This window comes from Pteropus vampyrus, unplaced genomic scaffold (genome assembly GCF_000151845.1).
Source record: "Pteropus vampyrus isolate Shadow unplaced genomic scaffold, Pvam_2.0 Scaffold46, whole genome shotgun sequence".
Classification (NCBI taxonomy): domain Eukaryota; kingdom Metazoa; phylum Chordata; class Mammalia; order Chiroptera; family Pteropodidae; genus Pteropus; species Pteropus vampyrus.
The window spans coordinates 5538221-5548996 of NW_011888827.1; the positions used below are offsets into that span (position 1 = coordinate 5538221).

Consider the following 10776-nt stretch of genomic DNA (forward strand, 5'->3'; position numbering starts at 1 on the left):
GTTTGAGGATTCTGTGAGTGAGGAAGGACCTAGAATCGTGCGGTAAACTCCTTGTTCTTCCTGAGCTACTGTGGCACACCCTCCATGTGGCACACCCCTCTCCAGAGTCCAACTCAGCCCACAAACTCTGGGAGGAAGGCCAGGGGCCAAGCCTTTCCTTCCGTGGCCGTGGTCCCACCGTGTGCCAGCCTCCTAGTGAAGCAACTCTGACATCTCAGAGTTTTGTGAATGTCAGTGACCTGGGAACCGACTGAGCTCATGGACCCTCATCATGTCATCGAAGACAACCAAGGTTTGACCATCCATTTTGTAAACTTGGCCTATGTGCTGTCTGACACAGGCCATGTCTTTAAAGATGGGGAAAGATGCGGGGACTTTTCTATTCCTTACAATAGTTTTACGCTTATTATAGTGTTAACACTATTTATGTGCACGACGTGTTTGTATGAAATGAATATCTTATATATCAATGTATGCCGATACCATTAACATAATGAGATTTTTAATATAGACATGACTGTTTTAGCAGGAGTAGAGCTAAATTAAATTAAGTTTAGGTAGATTGGTCGTTGGAGCAATTCGTTTTATTTTTTTGTTGGAGCACTTCGAAAGGAGTCGGTGACTGTGGGGGACACCTGTGATTTTCTGCTCATGTGCTCTTTTTCTTTCATCTCCCATTTTCATGACAGTCCTGTGTTAACATAACTTTGAGACAAATTCTTTCGTCCTCCTTATGACGCAGTTTTTGTCCTCATGGGTGGGGCATGCTGGGTGCTTTGTTTGAATTTGGATGTTGTCCCTAGAATGCTCCCCTCACACTTGTATTTGCCGGGAAAGTTTGTTCCCTGGTGAGTGAGGCTGGCTGCAGGAGTGGCCCAACACATCCTGCTCAGATTCCCTGGGGACTGCCAGCCAGCACCACAGCCTCAGAGACAGCCCAGCACAGTCTTGCCAGCTGCTCCATTGAAATCAGCAGACTGTGTCCATTCGTGCTGTATCTTTTGATACTAGACCCCTTAAGATAAGAGATCATAATTTATTTTGGTTTCTGGAAAGTAAGCTAGTGGGCAATTTCATGTAAGGCAGATACACTTTGCACCCTCCTGCCTTCGCTTCCGAGTGCCCGCTTTTCTCGGTTTGGCAGGGCCTCCGGTGAGCTCGGGTTTACTTTCCTACCCAGGACAGGTAGAACTGGGAGGCTAGGTATGCTGCACTTCACATGTACGCACTTGCTGAGAGGTACAAAGGAGCTGGCGGCTGGCACACTCTGTGACTGATGAATAATTCATGGTGGCTTCTTGTGCCATAAAAATTTTCTCCTGTAAGTGAACATTACTTTGAAAAACAATGCTGACTGAAAAATCTGGAAATATGGTTGTATATTTATCGATCTGCCTCAGTCATTTACTGGGAAGACGAACGTTGACAAACATCAGAATAATAAAATTTAAAGCTGGCAATGGCCCCTTGTGGGCAGTAAGCCAGAAACTCTGCCCCGACTTCTTCCTCTCCTGTCCTTGCTAAAGTGTAATGTCACCTGATGTTTACAAAAGGCCTCTAGATTCTTGGACACTTTCTGGGTTCTCCTGGAAGATAGAATCTGAATTGCAATGAAAACACTGTGCATATTAATTAGTATTAATGTATTACTGATCTTTAGAGTTGGAAACAATGATTTAATAGCTTTTCTTAACTGAAAGGGGTCTTAGAGATAAAATTAGAATATCCAAACATGTCTGTGTGTCTCTATTTGAATAAATTTGAAATCCTCTTTTCCTTATACTATAAGAAAAAGTGGACTTGAGTTTTGATTTCCAGAAAGGATAGAGTAGGTTTAGGAAAATCTTACATGGCAGAGTGATTATAAGTAAACAGAGTAAGTCATATATCTGATTATATTTTTTTTAGTGGTCGAAGTGGAAAGACAAGACATTTCATTTCTTTTCTCCATTTTTTACTACTCTCCTCTTTTCTTCTCCATGGTGTATTTTTAAGGTATCTGGGATCTTTCCACTAACTGCCAGCTGGAACCTACAGAAAGTACATCTCCGAAACACTCAGTAGTTAACTTGAATCTCAGTCATAATTAAATTGGAAGTTGGCAAATTATTCTGAGATTTAAAAACGGGCCCCACCTTATGTTTGAAACATAAGGTATTTACTCGGCATTGTTTTAAAAGTACTCTCCCTAGGGAATATTGACAAGATACTTTAATTGCCTTTTTTAAAAAAAAACTAGAAGAATATTTTGAAAGGATATATAATGAATAAGTTTGACGATGCTGAAATTTTGTCTCTTCTTCTCATAGCTGGGTCCTGAATGCTTTAAAGCATCGACGCTTTCACTGCTCATCTATCCCTCTGTAGTGAGAGTACATCTTCTTGTCCTTTCTCTCCTGGCACAGCTCGAAGGCATTAGCTAAGCAGAGGGCTGTTGATGTAAGACTTTGATATAGGGTTTTACTACCTTCTGCTCTAATGGATATGCTTAGAGCTAGCGTTTGCATGTAATTAATAGTAATTTAGGGGTATGAGACACCTTTTATTTTATATTAAAATCTAACTGCTGACATGTACTTCTCTATTATTAGTATACTTTAAAGGTTGGAGTGATAGCTAGGGTATTAATTCAGAATATTGGAATTTAGCAAGACTTATCACTAAAGGCCATTCATTTCCAAAAGGGGAAAAAAAAAAAAAAAGCAACATTCCGATGAGCACTCCTTTTGAGTTTCGTATGAGAGAATGGAATGCTGGACAGGTTTTCCACTTTAACAGGCCATCCCAGCTGCCATTGCAATTGAGCCCTACCAAGGTCGGTGACCAGGGGGTGGGTCAATGAGAGCATGACATTGCCAGGTTCATGCCCAAGCAGTGAGACGGGTCCCAGGAGCACTGAGCATCGGGTTCGCGTAAAACAGTTAACAACACAGCAGGCCTTGGGAGTGTCAGTGTGAGCCTCCCCTCCCCTGCGATGTTCACAGGCTTCCCGGGGTCGCGACCACACCAGGGCGCCTTGAGGATCCTAATGGGACAGGCACTCCCAGGCCTGGCGTTACTCTCCTTTATAGTGGGATGGAAAGCATACCTCATGCCGACGTGGGAATCGAAGCGGTTTAGAGGTGAAGTGGGGTACACAGTGCTCTTGGAAAAGTTGTCATGTAAGTGGAGTGGTATTAATTTTGTGAGAAGCACATCTCCACTGAAGATTTTTAAATGGTTTCAATGGTCTATTCTCCCTGTTTTTCACATATAAGGTGTTTCTGGCTCTGTGAACACTCAAGTGTATGTACAGGTTCATGAATTTAATTAGCCATTTTGCTTTAGAGGCTCTTGGCCTCACCCGTGTCTTCATTTGTCTTTTGTACTTTAAAGGCATCCTCACTGTAATAGTCTGTCTCTAATTGGTAGCTTCATCAGGGAAGGTGTGCTGATGTGTCATAGAGCCCTCCCGGACTTGGCATTGGAGAGGCTCATTAACATTCTGTTTGTTATCATTAGTTTACTAAGCATCTTTTAGCAGGTGGCAGACACTGAGCTAGGTACAATTCAGAATTAATCTCTAGTATCAGACTCTATAATCTTGGAAGGATCACTGACATGAATGTGCCAAAGATGTGCTGGGCAACTAACCAACTGGAGAAATCAGTAAGTACCTGCGCAGGGTGAGGAGTGAAAATATGAGAATACAAGGTGTATGAGGATGTAGTCAGCTAAGGAGCTCGGTATGCTGGCCGGGGCTCCTTGGGATATAGATGATCCCACTGGATTCAAGGGCACAGACTGACTACAGGTCACTTCGCACCATAGCTCTGGCTTGGGGGCCACGTGCCTCTGGCCCTCAGGGACCATCTCTGCCCTGTCCTCAATGCCAGAGCCACGGGGATTGAGGATTTATTTTCCCCTTGCTAAAATGACTATTCTTTGGTGCATTTCAAAGTCATTTTTTAAAAAATACAAGTGTATAACTGTGGACTTGCAGAAAGAAAGCATGTTTTTTCTGGGCACAGTGTTAAGCTCTTGAGCTCTAGAGACGGACACCTTTGGTTCGCATCTTGGCTTTGATACCTGCTAGCCGTGTAACCTTGGGCAAGTGCCTTAATTTCTCCAAGCCTCACTTTTCACATCTATAAAATGGCCTTAATAATACTACCTGCTTTATAGGATTGTGAGGATATCTATGAAACCCATGGCACAGTGCCTCTCATGTAGTAATGAATAGGTTATACAATTAGCAATTAATAGTTCCACCTGAGAAATCCAGATGCTTCCAAATTATTCATATTGTTGCGTGGTGCTATGGAATCCAAGACCTCAATGTTGGTTTGTTTATTATATTGTATTTTAATGTGTGTGATTTATGTTATTTATTTTCAATTAGACGAATCATAGAAGAGTAAGCTTTGACTATAAAAATTTCCAATAATATATGAAAGCCAAAAGCACGCCTGGACTGCCATCCAAACCTAGGGATAACTACTATTATCAGTTTTGTTTATTCATTTTATTTTCATCAATGTAATGCATATTCCTAGTTTTAAAAGTCAGATATTGTAGTGTCTTCTCCACTGAATGGAAGACAAAGGAATAAGAGCCAAGGATTCTAAAGGTTTGGGTCTTAATTTCCTAAAATCACCCAAACTATGGCATTTCTGTTACAGAATGTGGCTTTTCTAAGTGGGACTTTTTATCTCTTTATTTTTCATGGTTAAATGGACTTGTAATCTATTAAAAGGTTTGAAACATTTCTAATTTGACCCATTTTGGAGAGATAATTAAGAGTACTCAAGAGAGTTCTGGTAAGCCCCTAGAGCAAGAGTCAGCAAACATTTTTTTGTAAGAAGCCAGATGATAAGATTTTAGGTTTCACAGAACATATGATCTGTCACTACTGCTACTGTTTCCCCCGTGCTCCCCCCGCCTCCTCTCTCTCTTTTCCTTCCTTCCTTCCATCCTTCCTTCCTTCCTTACTTACTTACTTACTTACTTACTTACTTACTTCCTTCCTTACTTACTTCATCGCTTCCTTCCTTCCTTCTTTTCATCTCTCTCTTTTATTGTCTCTCTCTCCTTTAAAAATAAAGAACAAATTAACAAACAAACAAAAATAAGACCACTCTAAGCTTGGAGTAAGACAAAAACAGTCTGAGGGCCATGGTTTGCTGACCTCTGCCCTAGAACACCAGAGGAGCAGTGAGTATGGAATGCATGGTCACATCAAAATTATTAAAATGTTCGAGATCACTGATAATCCCCTCTCCCTGGCCTTAGTCATCTACTAGACTGTAGGCTCCATGCAGGAAGAAACTGTCCAACCTGTTCATCACTATAGATCAGTATCTTTCTAGTACATTGTCTGCCACATAGTAGACACTCAATACAAATGTATTGAGTGAAAAAGTCCAATAGCATTGTAAGGCTTATTTGGATAATTGGCAACTCCTTGACCCGTTCCTCCCTATTCCTAGTGCACCAATTTGTTCGTCTATTTCAAAGGTTTCTTCTGATACATGACACATTATGGTTTTTAAAGGTTTAGTGTGACATTTCCAGATTTTCATACATTATTTATTGTGCGGAGTGTTGAAAAATTAAATCTTAACTTTCCTTTGTAGTAAATCAATAGATGTCTACAATGAGAAAAAATATATCAAGAAGTTGCCACGCAATCATCTTATTTAGAAAATGGAATTAAGTATCAGAACGAACAGCTAAAAAGAGTTGAAAGAAGTCACCACTGGTCTCATATCCCATCTCCACATGTAAGGAAAGGGACTAGGGATCTTCCAGGTTGGCACAGCATTTCATGTCATCATCAGACAGTGTCAGCGAAATTTTGTCTCCTGGCAGAGAGAGGAAGGAAAGGGGAAATGGAGGCTTCACTTTTTCCCATAGAGACTGTCAGCCATCCTCTCGTTCACCGTCTGATCCTTCATCCCTGCCTTCCGCGGTGCCTGGTGCCTCCTCCAGCAGGCTTTCCCGCACTCACCGTGCATCGGCGTGTCCCCTCCAGGTCAGACGTAAGCTTTTCCCTCTTCGCTTATGGCATTCATTCACTTTCTAGCTTCCAAAATTGTTGACATCTCGTGCTCTCTTTGGGGTTTTGTGAAGGCACAGAGATAAACACATGTTCACAGCACCGTGTTTAACCAAAAGCTCAAAGTTCTCGTCGGTTTTGGCACTCAGTTACCATCTTATACTCTAATTATCTCACATCTTATTTCATCTCTTACAACAAAATTATAAGTTCATTGCTATTAGAAGCTACGATATTTATATCTTTCAGAGATCTTAGTAATGAGTGCATGGTGGGTACTCACTAAATTCTTACTGATTATTTGATTTTTTCTGATATTTGGCCAACAAGGGATATTTATGTACATTACCTTTAAGAGTATAGTCCCATAAAAACCAGGTCACTAAAAAACTATGACAACTTTTCATTTTCCCCTTTAAGATTCCAAGAAAATGTATTAGCGGTGTTTTAAGATGGGTTACTCTTGTATCAATTAGCTATTGCTGCTTCATAAACCATTCCAAAATTTGGAAGCTTAAAACAACAATCATTTACCATTTTTCAAGAGTCTGCAGAGTTTTCTGGAGGTCAGCTGCTCTGGGCCGAATTGGTGGGCAGTTTGATGAGCTTACTCGTATTTGGGGATAGCTCTGCCCCCTACATTGGGACCGTCAGGGTGTCTCAGCCATGCTTTCTTCACGGTGAAGCAGAAGGACAAGAGAGCAAGCAGAAACATGCGTGATCTCTCCAGGCCTAAGCTCAGGACTGCCACGCTGTCACTTCCTCCTTGTGGTATAGGCCAGAGCAAATCACATGGTCAAGCCCAGTCTCAAAGAGGGAGGGCACTGCAAAGTTGAATGGCGAAGGGCTTGCATACAAGGAGGGGTGATGGTTAGGGCCACTGATGCAATCTACCATACCTTCTATGCCACAGCAGTAGCATTGGCGCGAATGAACACTTCCCGAAACGCATCAAAGTAAAAAGTCTTATGTCCAATTAACCTAACATTTTTCATTTTTGATGAAAAGGATAATTCTGACCTTACTATACTTGGAGAAAGCATCTACACATGAAACCAATGAACAAGATGTTTATCGAGCAAAAAGCTAAGAAATAGAACACTTTGTGTGACTAGCCTAAAGCAAACTTTTTCTATAAAGAAGAAGACAGTAAAGATTTTAGCTTTCGTGAGCCAAATGGTCTCTGTTACAACTATTCAACTGTGATCGTAGCACAAAAGCAGCCGAGGACAATGCATAAATGAATGGACAGGACCGTTCCGTTGGAACCTCTGCTTACGAAAGCAGACGGCAGGCATCAGTGTATAGATCACAGCCTAGAATATTGAGAGACATAAGAAAGAGTCAACTCTGGAAGACTTTTTGAAAACGGAACAATGGTTTCGAAGGCATAAAAATTAGTTTAGCTTAAAAAGATATATTTTAGAGAGGAAATCGGGGGAAAAAAACCGGTATGGTCATTCGATAGACAAATTTTCCAACAGGTTAATGTGGTTCAGTTGGAATGAAAACTCATTGGTCTTCAAAAGCATTACTTGCTACACATTATTTCTGCTTCTAAAAGCATGTTTGAAAACATGTTTACTAAGAATGTTAATGTTTTTGCTTAGCTAGAGAATGAGAAGAAAAGATTTAGGAATAAAATGAAAGAAATACCTAATTAAAGTGATTTGATTTTATGCCACTTTAAATTTTTATTTGACCGTGATCTCGATTTGTATAAAGAAACTAAAGAGATTAATAAGGATGATTTATTTTTAATGATTAATCAAAAAATACCAAAAAAATCCAAGTGAGTATTTTTCCACCTCAGTTGTATTTCACTTAGCAGTCTTTGTGTTTTTCTCCATATTCGAAGATAAAAAAAAAGCTTAGAATACTGTTAGAAAATAAAGGGTTTTTTTTTTTGCTTGAAATCTTTGATGTCTGTTTACTCAATTACAGTCAGCTTGTTGTCAGTAGCCTGCACTTTTAATCAGATTTCTGCTGATGAAATCCAGATGCTGAAGAGTTTGAATATAGCTTTAGAAAAGATGGAAAGAAGGAATGCCCCTTGGATAAGAGTCTTAATTCTATTAAAAAGCTTTTTAAAACTCATATTTTTCTCAGGAAGTTCTTGGTTTTCCTTGGTTTTCATCTTCACCGGTTTTCCCCGGTGGAGATGTCGAAAGAAACACAGAAAAGGGAGTCGGAAAGGTATTGCTTTATTTCCCTCATTTCACTGTTCTTTACTGAGCTCCTTCTTTACACCAGTCACTGTGCTGGGAACTGGATACAATAAGGAAAAAGAGCTGTGATTCTTTCCTTTATGATGCTCAGGAGCCAGCAGCAGCTGTCAGCCTAGACCACAGTGTGTCAATGCAACCGGGCTCCCCAGGGAGGGAGCCAGTCTCCTCAGAAGCAAAAGGATTTTTCCCAAGGTAACTAAACTCCCTCCTGATTTTGCCTACAAATAATTAAAATAAAGCTGCACCTTGAAAGGACTTAGAATTCTGCATTCCTAGTCATTGTGCCTGAGGTTAGCAATACAATTAGAAAGAATTCTTGAGAGATTTTGCAGACACAAGAGTCTGAAATCCTCTGAGTTCCATGGAAAAACACCATTTTCCCAGGTAACATAATCACAGAAATTCACTCTCACTGATTATTATCTTAGGTTTTCTTTTAATTTGTTACATACATTACGTTCCCTTCTTTCCTTGGGAAGTTCTCTTTCCTCTGTTTCAGTTAATTTCCTTTCATACTGTTATGTGCCGAGTTGCGTACTTGCAAAAAATGCTGAAGTCCTAACCTCTAGGGCTTGTGAATGTGACTTTATTTGGACATAGAGTCTTTGCAGACGATCGAGTTAAGATGAGCTCATTAACATGGGCCCTAATTCAGTATGACTGGTATCTTTATAAAAAGGGAAAAATTTGGACGCAGAGACAGATACAAACAGAGGGGAAGTGACCTAAAGACTCAGAGGAAGAACCAGCTACAAGCCAAAGAACACCTGAGGCTACCAGAGGGGAGGAGAGAGGTCTGGGACAGACTCTCCCTCACTGCTCTCGGGAAGAACCAACCCTGCTGACACCTCGGTCTCAGACTTCTAGCCTCCAAAACTGTGAGACAGTAAATTTCTGTTGTTTAAGCAAACCAATCTGTGGTATTTTGTTAAGGCATCTTCAGGAAGTGAAAACATGTATCTAATGTATAAAGTCATTGCAAGCGTTCAAGAAATGAACGTCTGTGAATAAATGTGCAGACTGGTGGCTATCCCACAGTACTTATTTTATTAGAGTGAAGATTTCAGCCTGGGAGTCACCAACATGGGGCCTTTTATCAGAGATGACAGCTCTTCAATGACTGTGGATACCTGGATACCCCTGGGACCCGGGGAACATCTAGTCATCCCCAAGCAGATAGAGCGACTTCCTGCCATCATGTGAGAGCCATAGAAAGAGGCACATGTTCACATCATCAGAGAGCCCTGGAGAGGGACTAAGTCAAGGACCTGCCAGGAAACTTGCTGACGTTCTCTCTATGGAGAAGAAAAGTTTATTTTTAGTCTCTTTATGACTCTCAGAGCATTCATATAAATTTCCAGTTTTGAAGGTTTTGACAATTTGTTGCTTTTCTCCCTCTTTCACATCCACAGTAACCTGAAGAATAACAATAATTAAGATAGCTAAAATTTTTCGAGGGCTTATTATGTGACATGCACATGTACTAAGTCTTTACATGTCATATTTTCTTCTTTAATTGTCTCAACAACTCTGGGAAGGAGACACGATTATTATCCCATTTTACAAAGGAGAAAACGAGCTTACAGAAGTGTCTTGCCCAAATCATGGCAGATTCAGACCCAACTCTTAAGTGCAAAGTATTTTTCTTACTACCTTTCGACTCCCTGAATACAAAGTGGCTAAGACTATGAGAAGAATTCTGTAGTTAAAATGTGCATTTAAAGTAGCAACTAGTCAACTTATTATTAAGGACCGGTACCAAAGGTGCAAACAGAAGGTCCTTCATAAGCCGTGGTTTGCTAACCATCTAACCTGCCTCATTTTTAAAATTTTTTTCCTCTGAATACATTTGCCTGAAGTTTTGCTTGTGATGCCATTTTCAATAAATTTTAAAAAGCAACTCGAGGGATTTAATTTTTAATGAAAATCAAAGAAATAAGTGCTTATTAAACATAGGTGGCAAGGTAATTGGGAAACAGTAGATATGGTCCCAGCTCTGATGATTTTTGGGAGGACAGACTTTATGCAGATAATTGTATAATTATAAATTGTGGTGCCATGAGAAAATATATAGTGTAGGGAGAGAATCTAATTTAGACTGGAAGGCCTCACAGAGGAGGTGGCATTTAACTGGTGCATAATTAATAAACAGGAATGAACATGGCAGATATGGGAGCCATACGGACTGCCTGGCAGAGTGTGTATGACGTCCCTGATATGAGAGCCAAGTGCAACACGTTCAAGGAACTGAAAGGAGCCACTGTGACGACAGCATAGTGAGTGAGGATGAAGGTTTCCAGAGACGAGGATGAGGATGCCATGGTAGGAAGTTTGGATTGTATTGTGCAGAGACCAAATAGCGAAAGATTGCTCTCCAAGTGAATGCTGTAAAGATTTTTCAATTAGCAATGATTGCCAGTAAATCTGAATGGCATGTAGTGTTTGTGGAAAGATTTTCAAAAATACAGAAATGGAAGAGAATAGAGTACAGACATAGCCTCACACACATAT

The 10776-nt window shown here is 40.4% G+C and overlaps 1 protein-coding gene across 1 annotated transcript in view; it reads left to right on the forward strand.

The window, feature by feature from the left end:
* The first annotated feature begins 272 nt into the window (after positions 1 to 272).
* The window catches only part of ABLIM1 (actin binding LIM protein 1), a 206277-nt gene continuing 195773 nt past the window's right edge, over positions 273 to 10776 (forward strand). Inside the window, exon 1 of the mRNA XM_023530076.1 lies at positions 273 to 292. The gene's annotated coding sequence lies outside the window, so the exon portion shown is untranslated. The remainder of the gene's footprint in view (positions 293 to 10776) is intronic.